Here is a 13,461-nt window from a genome sequence, read left to right as displayed (position 1 = left end):
TCTACCCGGCTCCCCGCAGCCCCCTGTGACTCCCTCTTCCCCAGGAATCTCCCCCCTCCTTCAACCCGTATGCTGCAGCCCGGCTTCGCTGCTCCTCGTCCCCAAGCCCCCACCGGGTCCCCAGGTCCCTCTCTACTCCCCGTTCCATCCCTGTCTTGCCCCCTTTCCTCCTTCGGGCTGCCCAAATGCCGGCCGTGGAGAGGGCAGTGGTGCTCTGGGAGGGGCTGATACAGGCCCACTGCCCCCCTTGGGATCACAGAAACGCCAGGGACTGGTCCTGCTGCTGGAGCCAGGGAAGCCAGGCTGGTATTCTGGCTGTGGGGGAGGACACTGTCATCCCCGTGGATAATCCTCCAAAAGCTACTGATCTCTGTGATCTCCCTGCTCATGTTGACTAGGGGCAGAGAGTTCCCAGGGGTCCCAGCCCACTCTGGTCCCACTGAACCACTGCCAGCACAGCGAGATGGGTCCTTGCAGAAGGCTGTGGCTGAGCTGCTAGAGCTACCAGTGGTTACACTGACTTGGATAAGAAAAGAAACGGAGGCTTCGTGCTCTCAAAATCACAAATCTGACCCTGAGTTGTTTACTGTAAATCAGCTCCCATTGAGAGCTGCCTGGTCCCCTCTGCCTGTCACATCCAATAGCCAGAGAGGTGTCACCAAGCATGGCACAAGAGTCAAATATCACAAGACCAAAGCCAGCATTTCTCCATAATATCTCCTTTGTTGATAGTGCAGATCAGCCCCTACTACCTTTTAGACACCAATTTGGTTACCTCAGCAACAATAACCCAAACCTGCTATCACTACAAATGCTGCATATCCAAAGTGGGATTTTCTTGCCCAGAGGTTTAATTTGGGATAACAAAGCTATCTGTGGCAGTACGTGTGCTCTGCTCCCCCTGCTCCATCCCTGCCCTCTCTCTCGACCTGCACTTATCACAGATAAAAGTTGTCTCTCGTTCAGCAGTTTTCCTTGAGTGATTTTGATTGTGTTCATTTGCATTGTAGTAAACTCCAAAGATAGCCAGATAATAACATCAGTGCCATGGTAACAGGGAAGGGAAAAAAAAAAAAAAGGAAGATAGGGGGAATTTATAAGGCAAAAATGCCCTCTAAGTGGCAAAAGTTGGTGATGGGGGAGGAGAGAGAGGAACAGAGCCCGAATCTCAGCCTATGTGCAGTTTGGGGTGGGCAGTGCATGGTGATAGGCACTGCCCTGCAGGAGAGCAGCCCCAGAAATCTGTGCAAGGAAAGGAGAAATGGGTATTGCTCCCTGGGCAGTGCTCAGGGAATTTGAAAGGAAATAAAGAGGAGCATCTCCTGAGGCCATTTTAGTGGGCATCGCTTTAATTAACCCCGTGTTCATCAGTGGCTACCTTGGACCTTTGATTAATAGGGAAGAAAAATCAATCAGCACGCTAAAAATTCAGATAAGTTTCACAGCTAATTCAAATTTCACATTTTAATCGTGTCTTCATGTCAATCTTAATTACCATAATTAAGTCAGATGTGACTTAGCAAGAGCAGCTCAAAGATAAGGCGCTCTGAGAAGGGCAGCGGTGCCGCTCCCTGGCTCTGGGGTGGGTCTGCAGCTGCGTGGGGCGGTGCTGGGCCCACAAGCCTTGGGCTCCAAAGCAGAGATGCAGGCATTGCTCTGCTCCTCAGCTCTCTGAGCTGCTCCTGAAGCCCAGGTCTGAGCTACCCAGCCAGTGGTTTTGCTGCTGTCCCCAGTAACGCAGGGAAGGGATTGCCGGATTGCCTGCATGGTGGTTGCTGGAGGACACGTGGTGGCCTGGAGGAGCTCAGCCCCACCGTTTTGGTAATGCCACTGGGTGAGATCAGTGGGAGCGATATAGATTCCAGACCGCTGGGAAAATCAATCTCTCATTTATTTTTATGATGGGGATGCAGCAGCCCAGCAATGCTGCGTTGGCTCTGCAGTCACACCCATCGATCGCAGCCTTGCAGGGCAGCAGCAGTGCTGGCCAAGGGGAGGCCTTGCTCCTTTGGGCTTGGGCATCACTTCTGGATGCTCCTGCCTCGCAGCCAGGTTCCTGTAGCCCAGCACAGGTTTGGGGCTGACTGCTGATGCCTCCCGCACCGGCGCTGAATCACAGTACTGGGGAACGATCGGCGGGCTCTGCTGACTGGGGGACATCTCTGCTGAGTGGCAATATTGTCTTGGGGCAAAAAAAGGCCTTTGTCCCTCAGAATGGCAGAGCCACTCCAGTCCTTGGCTTCTGCAGCCCTGCTCTGCCTCACAAACACGGACACTGAATGGGGGTTTGAGCTGAGGCCAGGCGCGTTTCCAGCCCCTTTTAGCCCGTGCCCGCAGACACAGCTGGGGGCCTTTCAGGAGGGAAGCCCTTGTTCCTTGGCGACAGGAGAAGACTTTGCCCGGCTCAAAAATAGGCTCTCTGTTGCCTGTTGGGATTTGGAGGGGAAACAAAGCCGCTGCAGGGATGGGGCAGCGGAACTGGAGGGCTCCATGGCTGCAGCATCAGCCCCACAGCAGTGCACAGCCCCCCCGAGTTGCCGTGTGGGTTGGCAGAGGCACACCCCCAAGGGCCATCCCATCAGCAGTGCAAAGGCTTTGGCCATGCAGTGGGGCTGCAGCGCTCAGCTGAGCCCTGGCACCTCTGTTCCACAGCCCTAACACAAGGTACTGGCACTGTTTTATCCCGCATGCATCATTCAAAACTTAGTTAACGGCAGCTCACGAAGTGCTGAACCCTGCCAGCCTTGTTGTTACCACCATTATTCCCGAACCAAGATGCTCACCTTGAGTGGCTGTGCACAGTTCCTCCCCTGGCATGGCAAAGCCTTTCACCACACCACCTGGCTGGGCTGCAGGGCTGGGGCGGCACTGCAAGAGTTCTCCTTCTTGACAGACTCTCTCCAAGTGTGTGCAGAGCAAGCTGCCTCCTGCACTGCCCAGCAGAGCCCTGCTCTGAGAAAGCTTTTTTTTTACCAGGCCCCCATTCCCTGTGTTTGTTCAAAATTGGTATTCACACCAGAATGTTGCTGGTATTTGCTCATTGCTTCCCATATAAATTGCAAGATAAGTTACTCTGCACCAGATACTGTTCCTGACACAGAAAGCTGAATTTGTAAATTCATGAGTGCACAGAATTGATGTTGTCCTATCTAGCAATTTCTCCTTAAGAAATAAAAAGAAGTTTTGTCAGAAGTTTTCTGCAGTGAGGCAAAGCTCTGCAGCTCCTCAGCCTTATCTGCCTGCAAGAGGGGAGCTACGCATTATCTCTGCATTATCTGCACCTGCTGCAATTACCTTTCACTTGTTCTCAGGATGTAATGGGCTCCGCCTCAGTCTCACCACTGAGCAGAGGGCATTGTTCTCAAGCCAAACTATTTCTCCAAAACATGCTTTGCAATCAGTGTCTCTGTGGGACGTGGATTGGGTTTGTATGTCCCTGGGATGTGGGCTGGGGATGAGTACCACTGGGTGCATCTCGATAATGCAGTCAGGCGGTGGGCAAAGGCAGAGGAATGGCAAAGGGAAATGCAAAAGAGGGGAAGAATGGCTGACAGTGAGCACAGCAACGGCGGTGTTATGAAAACCAGGTTCTTGTCCAACAGCTGATTGTGGTCTTTGAAGAGATTACAGATTTGGGGGGGGAAGGTGTCTGTGGAGCTACTGCAGGTTGTCGCAGTGCATTTGATGTGGCATCAAGCAGAACGCTCATGAAAAGCAGCATGATCCATATCAGAGCGGTGCATCTGAAGTGAGTTAAGAACGGGCTCATTCACAGATCTCCAAAAACAGCAGTGAGGAATCATCTTCAAATGGAGGAATTATTAATGAATCCTTTAAGAACCAGTGCTTAGCTCTGCCACCGCTTCACATTTTCACTTATCATCTGCAGGTACATGTAAAATATCCGGTGATTGAGCTCACAAGGAGGGGATTAGCAGGGCAGTCAGTTCGGGCTGCACCGTGTGAGCAGGTTAACCCAAAGGGCAAATGATTCCAACCAGCCTGGTTGTGTGCTGGGTGCAGGGGACAGATGGTGGGAGAACTGCAGAGCTCCAAGGGGAGTGGGGTGGCAGCACTGGGGGTGGTTGTTCTCACTGTGAGGGAAGGGGATTGGTTCCAAAGCTCTTCTCACGTAAAGAAGAATCCATATCATTTCACTTTGCTCTCCCAAGCTTTGATGGTTTAATTGATTGGTTTGTAAGAGCTTGGCAGCAGACCAGCTCCTTGCTGATAGCACGGCTGCAGCTCCCATGGTTGGGAGCCATTCGCTGCCCCCAGCTCCTCCCTCTGCCCACCAAGGGCAGGATGCTCCTCACTGGCTTTGCACAAAAGCCCCAAATGCACCATGCCCACACAGGCAGCAGGTCGGCCCCATATGGATGCTGGTCCCACCACGCTTCTGCCATGTGATTGCATTGCATGTTCAACACGTGACACCAGCACGGGTCTATTACTTACTGGGATCTTAGCAAAATCATAACCTTTCACTCGTGCAGAGCTATTATCAAGCTTCTTTCTAACATGACACTGCTCAGCGTGTCAGTATGATGAGGGGTTGGCACTAAACTCACCAGCAGTCACTAAGTGCTGCTATATAAATGTCTCCTCCAAAAGCACAGCGTTTAGCATGCCAGCACTTGCTTAGAGCCCTGCAAACAGGGATCTGCCGAGGCTGCAAGGCCCCGTGCTGGTTGCCCTGTGCTGCGTGTGGGATCTGGCAGAGCAGAGGCAACGAGTGCGGGGCCCTGGCAGGGCTTCAGCATCACGGCGTGTGCGTGTGCATTCGCACGATGGGAGATGTTGTGCAAGCTGAAATGAGATTAGCTAATGTACTGCAAACACAAACCAACTAGCCGGGGAAAGCTCACTTGTTCTCTCCAAGAAATGCAAATCTTTCTGCCTAGTTTGCTGTGCAAAGTTCCCCATTAACCCCTGTGCTCTGCCTGCTGGGGAGGGGAGTCGTTGCAGTCGTTACTGCAATTACCCTGAGTACCACTGGATGCTGCTTGGTAATTACACGGCTCTTCCATCTGGGGATCTCAGAGTGCTCACTGATCAATTCATTAAGCTTTGCAGCAGGCTGCAGGCACAGCACGGGGTGCCACCAGATCGATAATCATCCCCTGAGATGTGGGGAGAGGGCGGGGGGCAGGGCTGGGAGACAGCAAACAGCAGCAGCAGCCATAGCCCTCCACCCCGACACAGGGTCCCTGCAGGGGGGTATGCTCTGGGATGCTTGGCTTTGGGAGGATCCTTGCAGGAAAGCTTTGGGCATGGCATCAACTCCTGCAGCTCAGAGGAGCTAGCAGCAGCTGTAAATCTCCTAACAAGGAGCCCGGCTGGGCCCAAGTGAAGAGTTATAAATATGAATAAGATTGAAAGCAGCAATTCCCCTCAGAGTGTGTGGGAACAGAGGTGGGGTGTTCTCCTGCCTGAAAACATGCGCTCGCATCAATTATTGCTGTGGATAGAGAGCTTCCTGGGCTGGTTTGTTTGGGTGCTGGGGGGAAGCCATCACCAAAGCTGCAACGTTCACCCCCTGACTCCCCAGTGATGTTCAGGCAGCACTGATGGAGGGGATGGGGGTGCACATAGCGAGGAGGGAGGTAAGGGATGCTCCCCAGGATGCTCCCCAGGGCTGGGAGGGCTCCGGAGGCGAGGAAGCTGCTAGCTCTGTCACCGTGGCAACCCCATCCCTCACCCTGGCAGTAATTAAAAGCACAGCTCTGCGAGCAGGAGGCAGCTGGACTGAGATGGATCAGGGATCCCCGGGTTCCCTGGAGGCAGTCGAGGGGCTGCCAAGCCCACAGGGCTTCTTGCTTTATCTTTCTCCCATAGTGTTGAGTGACATGACAGAGGATTTTACATTGCTGCATTTTCCGTTCTTCAAAAATGGAAAGTGCGAAAAGCAAAGTGAAATAGGTGCAGTTAGGATCCTCCACTGCAGGGTATCAGAGCTTGGGTTCCGGTGTAGGATTTGCAGCCAGTCCTGGCTGGGAGAGCTGCAGGTTGGAGCAGAAGGGGCATAGGGATGCAGCAGACGGTGGCATGGGGCTCATAGGCACCAGGAGGACTCTGGGTGCGCTTGGCCTTCCTCTCTTCCCAGGCAACCTTACAGCCCAGATGGAGAGCACCAGAAGGAGCTTTGTTTCCTCCCTAAATCACATGGCACATGCTCTGCCTAGCACCGTGTCTGCCCAGTGCAGAGCGCAAGCATCTGAGCTCCTTTCCCCCACCCCTCCCCTTGGCAGGCAGCTATCTGCCTTTCTTCTTTCTGCACGTGGCACCTGGTGCCTGGACAAGGCTCGTGAATGCGCAGCAGAAGGCACCAGGAGCACTCTGTAGCCATCCTGCATCACTGCAGCGCCGGGGCTGTTCACCCATGCAGGGCTGAGCAGCCTTGTGGAGTATGTCCCCTCCTATGGGGAGTCCTATGGGACACAGAAGGAGCTGCCAGCCTGGCTTCCTCAGTGCTTTAAACCTGACTTCATGTTGCTGGCTATGAAACACAGACGTGGTTTTTGCTTTACAAGTGTGATTGCCTATAACAGCATGAAATTACAGCCAGAACTGATCAGCTTGGCAGCAGATAAGGGAAGCTGTCAAGTGTGGCAGCATGTTATTACACAGGGATTGGAAGGAGGGGGCTGCCAGCCCTGTGCCCAGTGGCTCTGGGGTGCACTGGTGGGTGTGCTGGTGCTCCAGGGGCTGCAGGGTCACTCGTGGTGGTGGGGATGGGCGATGTGTGCCCTGACAAAGCAGAAAGGGTTACTGCCGTAGGAACACCTGTGCCTCGCTGCTGATTTGGCCTTTATTTGGTTCTCACAGGGTCTGTTCCAAGTTTGCTCCTATCCTCTCCATCCCTACATGTTGGAAGGAGGACTTTGTGGCTCCTGCTGGCTGCTGGATCGAGGACTGCATTAGCATTGACCTCAGGTACAGTGAGCAGCAGAAATTTCCACGCTCAGCACAAGCCCATGCTTGATTCTAAGTCGTGCCTAGCACCGTGCATCAATAGCACCTGTCTTGCAGGACTGTTTAGGGGGAGAGATTAATCAATGTCTGTGAGAATGCATTCTTACCCAGAGATGAATGATGCTCCATCAGTACGAGACGCTATTATGGTTGTTAATTTTGCACTGTGCACAAACATGGCATCTGTAATCATCTTTCCTGGCAGCACCTCCTGTATATATTGGGTACCCAGTGCCTGGGGCTGGGCTGGGAGGGGCTGTTGAAAAGTTGCTTGCAGGAATGGGTGACATGACAAAGATGCAGGACTGTACCTTCTGTGGATTCCTGCACTTCATTGGGTTGGAGCTGCTTTTCTTGCACGTGAGCGAGAACCAAAATGAACGTGAAATCAGAATGGTCTTCCCCCAGGAATTCTTCAGGCTTCACTTGGTGTTACAATGATCAAATCAATCTCAGGAGGTTGCAAATACTTATTAATTAATGCAATGATTGGGTGATTTGGCTGTCATTATGGCTGTCTTTCATGGGGAGAAAGAAAAGCTTGTTTCCACCTTGTTGTTTTTAATGCCTGGCATTCTACTGGCACGCCGCTCCTCCGCGACAGAACACAATGTAAGAGCAGGGTGACTCACAGCCAAGGATTTGTATTCAATATCAGTTCAGATTACATTAGCTTTGCCTAATGCCTTAGCAATAAAGTGACTCTTCATTGTATAGCTGCAATTCATTTTGGCTCCTGGGTTGGTAAAGAACAAGCAGCAGTCACGCTGCACACGTGTGCCCTGTGCTGGGAGCGATTTGCTGGGCTAAGCCTGGCAGCAGCAAAGGGAGCCTGTGTTGAGTGGTCAGCCCCAGCCCTGCAGCACCCCACAGCCTTAGGAGCAGCATTTGGGTGAGGGTGGCTGAAGCACTGAGGCCTGAGCTCCTCCATTTGGCTGCCCCTGCTACCAGAGATGAGGCAGCAAAGTCAATCACGCTCCTGTAATTACTGCGTGATTAAATACAAAAGTAATTCCTTCCCACCTCCGCACCCCGGCTTTATTGCAGGAGAGCCCACGCAACAAATAATGGCTTTAAATAATGGCTTTCTTCCCCGGGAGCAGACTCTGGAGAGGAGTTTCCTGGTGCTGTGCTCCTGCCCACCCTCTGATGCTGCAAGGTGAGTTCCTTAGGGCTGTGATGGCACACGCTGCCTCAGAGAGCCTGGAGGTTTTGCAATTCAGCTGTGAGCTTTGCTAACAGAGGAGTGTGGAATTTCAGCTGTGAGCTGCAGTGATTTCCAAAGTTGTCCATCTCTTTTTTATCAGTGGATGCCAGCCGAGCACGCTCTGTGATGAACTGAGCTGTGCTCTGCTTAATAAAGAGGTTGAAGACGCATCGCCCTTTGCAAACTCCTCCCCTCCAGCTCACAGATTTGGGGTGAGCCCAGCAGCCAAAGGAGCCAAAGGCAGTGCTGGAGCAATTCCTCCAGGACCTCGCCAGCAGCAGGAGGCTCTGTACCTGCAAAGTCAAAGTGGTCACCCCTGTGAGGCCGCCGCTAATGCCCCTAATCGCTGCCAAATCCCCGGGGATTTGCAGGCTGGGCAGAGCCTAAGCGAGGCCCATGGGGTGGGGGCACCCCCCAACTCCCACAGTGCACACCCCATCATGGACCCATGCCAGCACACCTCCCTGCTGCTGCCCTACGTTCCAGCAATTGCTGAGCATTGCACTGCTGCAGCTCAGCAGCAATACCACTCTGTAGTGAGGGCATAAGGCCACGCTGTTGGGGGATTTCTGTGCATGCTTCTCAGTTAATCCCTATAAAAGTGACAGCCAGAACCTGTCCTCACTCTCCCCACAGTAATTCAGCTGTGTTAGCACCGGTCACACAATTAGACTGGGGTTGCGGCAGCGGCAGCTCCCAGGGCACTGTGCACCAAGTGGGATCCACCAGGAGCAGGGATCTGTCCTACCGAGATTTCCCATGGCCATGACCCTACCATAATAGGGACAGACTCGTGTCAGAGACTCAGGGGCTGCACAGGGCAGTGAGTTCTCCAGAAGCATGGTGTGTCCAGCACACCCTGCAGCATCCCCCCATCCTCGACCCACTCCATCTTCTCCATGTCCCGCACTTCCATGATAATTAAATCTGCTACATAATTCCCTGCAGCCTCCCCGCTGCACTTTATTATTCATCAGTAAGCAGGCAGCCCTGACAAGCTGCTCCATGGTATTAACAAGAAAAAGGATTAATGGGCTGTTGGGAGCTCTCATGGCCCTCAAGGAGGATGTGCTGCCCCTGGGACGTGGTGCAGGGCCGAACACAAGGCCACATTTGCCCTCACCCAGCACTACCACAGGAGCTGCCAAGGCAGCTGGGTGCTGCACATCAGCCAGGTGTTCCCTTCGTTAGCCAAGTTCATCCCACAGCTATGATCTGAGTGATTACAACCCAAGCACAGGCAGTTTCCCACGCTGACCCTTTATGCATGGTGTGCCCACAGCGCATGGCACAGCTGCAGCAGGGAGTCCCCGGCTCCAGGATGGAGGCACAGCACACCAACAGTCACCAGCAACGTGATCTGCGGGCTGGCCAAAGCCTTCTGTAGCTATGGTAATGAACTAGCATAATTCACAATTATAATGTCAAATTTAAACCCAGGGCTTGAGCAAAAAGATAAAAATATCTCTTTGCTCATGGGATCTCAATATTATTTGCTTAGCTATATTGGGAGCGGAATGCGCTCTCTAACATCAAGCAATCTCTCTGAGATTAAACACTTTTCCTGCATTTATGCACGTTTCACCCTTTTATGGTTTTATTAAAATGCTGGCTGCACTTTCAATTAAGTGAATCCCTTTTGCGATTGTAAGCACATTTTATATGAATAAATAATTTAATTTGCGAGCTGTTTGGGGCTCCAAACTGTGATCAGTGATGATTGAGTAAAAGGGTTCGAGGGGTGCAGAGCTCCTCCCCGGTGCAGGGAAGGGCTGGATGCAGGGCTGCAGAGTTCAGCACTGCTGCCCCACTGCCTGGGAATGGCAATGCGATGCCCTCGGTGTATTGCAAGGCTGAAGCTCTGCAATAGGAATGCAAATGAAGCTCGGTGTGGTTATTTTTTTCTGCTCTTTTTCTTCTTCCCTTTAAAATCTCCATCTTTTCCAGGGCCCCCTGACGCCAGGACGTCACTCTGGAAGGGTTCCTATTGTGGAAACTTTCTCACCAGCTGCTTTGTGATGTGCCGCACAAGCACAAGGCCCTTTTGCTGTAATTAAGCTCTGGCTGTTCTTTCAGGGCTGCAATTCAAAGAAATACATCACTTTCAAGTCAGACGAGCAGCTTGACAGAGAGTCAGGGAGAAACAACTCTGCTCCATGAGATCCGCGGCCGTGCTGGGCTGCGCTCTGCTGTGCCATGAGGCAGCGCGTCCTCACACAGCCTCAGAGCTCCCTGTTGCTGCAGAGCACATCCCCACACCGGTTTGAGGGTTACCTGCAGGGGATGGGACACGTTTAACTGCCAGAGAAGCTCTGTGCACGGCAGCAGTTCGGTATTAACTCGGTGCATCCAATAGGCATGAAATTGAATCCAGCGGCGCTGGGTGAGCTGGCAGCAGCGTGGGCATGGAAAATGCCCCCATCCTCTGTCTCCCTGGGGCCACCAGCAACAGATGAGCCCAGCAGCTCCGTGCAACCCTCTGCTAGGCTGCAGCAGCTGTGCAGAGTAAGGAGCTGCCCCTCTGCACCTCTGCAGTGGCACTAAGAAGAGTATCAAAACAGAGCATCTCCAGAGGCAACTGGGATGGAGGCACAGGGGGGAAAGCAGCTTATTTGTTTGGAAAGAATCTTACATGCCTGTTCATAATTAGGAAGCATTATAGATATGGTTTCCTGACTTCCCTGAGAGTGAAGAAAGGGACCACAAAGCATCTCCCTGCTACAAGAGCCTGTTGCTTCTTTTGCACAGCAGGAGGATGGGGACCTGGGAGCCAGTCCCATTGTCAACCTTGGGAATGAACATCCCTGTCCTGGTGACCCATGTAGGGAAGCACATGAGCTCACAGCTTGCAGTTCCCCATCCATCAGGAAAGGGACATGTCAAGGCAGGAGCCTCTGACAGTACAGGAACAGCCGGGCCAGAATCCATTAATGCCACAGTCAGCAACAGGATGGATGTGGACACTGTCAATCCTGAATTATGGGCGTCTTGCAAAGGAAGGAGCTCTTTACAGAGCTCATTTCTCTGATGGATGCTTGCAGAAGGCACATCCATTCGAAGAAAAAGCACGTTTTAATTATGTTAATTAGAAACTTGGCAGCCTCTGTCGCTTGGTACTCCTTTGTCTGATCTGCAGGCACCTCCCTGCCATGCATCAGCCCCACTGGAAGCACTGGCTCTCTCTGTTCCCCCCAGCAGCACATGAGGTGATGTGGCTACCCCCTTCAATGGTGACACATGGGGATGTCCCAAAGCCAGGGGTTCCTGGAGCCTGCAGGAGCCCCTAGCTGTTCTGGCAGCACCACATCCAGGCAGTACAAAAACCAAAGCAGCGGCTCCGGGATAAAGGCAGCTGAAATACGGGGGCAAAGAGAATAACTCATGTAGTCCCACTGCAGGCTATAAACTACCTCGTGCCGAGACCTGCTGCTCTGCCCATTGGTTACGTGTCTGTGTGCAATAGGGACGGTGCAGCTAACAGGCACTTTGCACCCTGCGCTGTGCAGCTGTGGATTTATTGCAGGCCAGAGCTGACAGATAGTTCTCTCTCACTGCCCGTGAGAACAGATCTCCGCTGCACAGAGGGTTTCAAGGGCAAACCATTCTCTGGACTCAGGCTGAAAATCTCCAGTCCAAGTGCTGTTTTTTCCTGCTAAAGGATGTGCAGAGCCATTTCAAGTGACAGAGCAATTTCCTTTGTGTCCTGCAAAGCAAAAGCAGAAAGAAGAAAAAAAGCGAGCCCTGTATATTATTACACACAAATCTGCTTTCCTTCTGCAGGTTTAAATAGCAACAGCTTAATGTTCAGCAAACACCGCAGCAGCATGGTGTAGTAATTCCAGATACAAAGCTCAGTGTCAAAGGAATCATTTCTGCTGCCTCCACCCAATAATGAGCAGTTTATGCAGCTCTTTGAGCACATTGACTTATTTATGTGTAGTGATGTTAGCTTAAGAATGAGCTGCAAGCTGCCATCTCACCCATCCCGTGTCTGTGGGTCAGACTTCAGAGAGCAAACTTGGGGACAGGACTCAGAGCAGCGCTCATACCAAGAGGCTCATCAGGGAGAATTTGGACATGATGATCTTGGAGGTCTTGTCCAACCTTCATGATTGTAAGTAAGTTCTCATCCCTGCCACGCTTGGCCACTGCAGCTTAGTCAGAATTTTCCATAAGTTTTTGTTTGAGCATAGAACTAAAGAAATGTTCTTACAAGATGGAAGGGCAGACTGCAGAGATTTCTCTTCCAAACTGCACAATCTGTGCTTTTTCTTTTTGCATTTGAAAGCACAGAAGGGAGCACAGGATTTCTGTAAATTATTTTTTTCCTCTTTGAGTTGCCTGCTTTATGCAGAGAAGACTGGAGAAGAGATGTCTTTCACTTAATCTGTGAACTTGCAGGGACTGTAATGATTACACAGTGTGCTGCAGTTCAGCATGCCTGTTTCAAGGGAAAAAAGGATTAAAAACAACAACCGTACACTTGTTTCTGAACAGGGTTGCACTGAGCTCTGAGAGATTTCAACATGCTCGCAGAAAACGTGTTTTATGGGTGCTCTGCAGGGACTGTGTGAATGTATTTCAGTGCCAAAAGCAGGACCCTCGCTTCCCAAAGCACAGTGCAAGGCTGGGTAAACATCTGAAGTAATTGGAATGGCACACATACCTGCTACCCTGAGAGCTCGTGAGTGGCCAGGAATGCCTGTGCATGGGGATTGTCACCTTGTGCCTGGGACGCAGCGGTGTATCAGTGTGTGCTGCTGGCACTGCAGCGCTGCTGGGAGTGAGAAACTGCTTACAGAGCACACAGGGCTGAGCAAACTGCTGACGGGAACCCAGAGACGAAGGTTTTGCATTCATCTGTGACAAGGAAAATGTTTCTTGCTGCCATGGTTTGGTTTAAATTAGAAATGAATGGGAGGAATCCAAAAAGCATGACTGAATGCTGAATACTGCCCAATTTGCCTTTCCAAAGGCAGAAGGTCACAACGGGCTGTGCAACCCGGTGAGAGCCTTCCAGCCAAGCACTGATGGGAAGCAGAGTGCTGCATGCACCTGTATAGTTGTGCCACAAACACCCCACAGATGAGTAAATGTGGGGTTTCTTCTAGGGAATAGGATTGTGACCATAAGAAGAGTTGGTGAGGAGCAAACAGAGGGTATGGTGGGAAGTCCCTTGCCTGCGGGTTTACTTTGAGAAGTAGAGCTGGGAGCACCCCGTGCCCCTCAGCATACCTAGTGACACTGCATGGAAATGCAAGGCAAGAGGAGGCTTGGGG

Source organism: Meleagris gallopavo, chromosome 17 (assembly GCF_000146605.3).
Source record: "Meleagris gallopavo isolate NT-WF06-2002-E0010 breed Aviagen turkey brand Nicholas breeding stock chromosome 17, Turkey_5.1, whole genome shotgun sequence".
NCBI classification, from domain to species: Eukaryota; Metazoa; Chordata; class Aves; order Galliformes; family Phasianidae; genus Meleagris; species Meleagris gallopavo.
The sequence above is the reverse complement of the archived record's forward strand: the minus strand, read 5'-3'. Positions refer to the sequence as shown.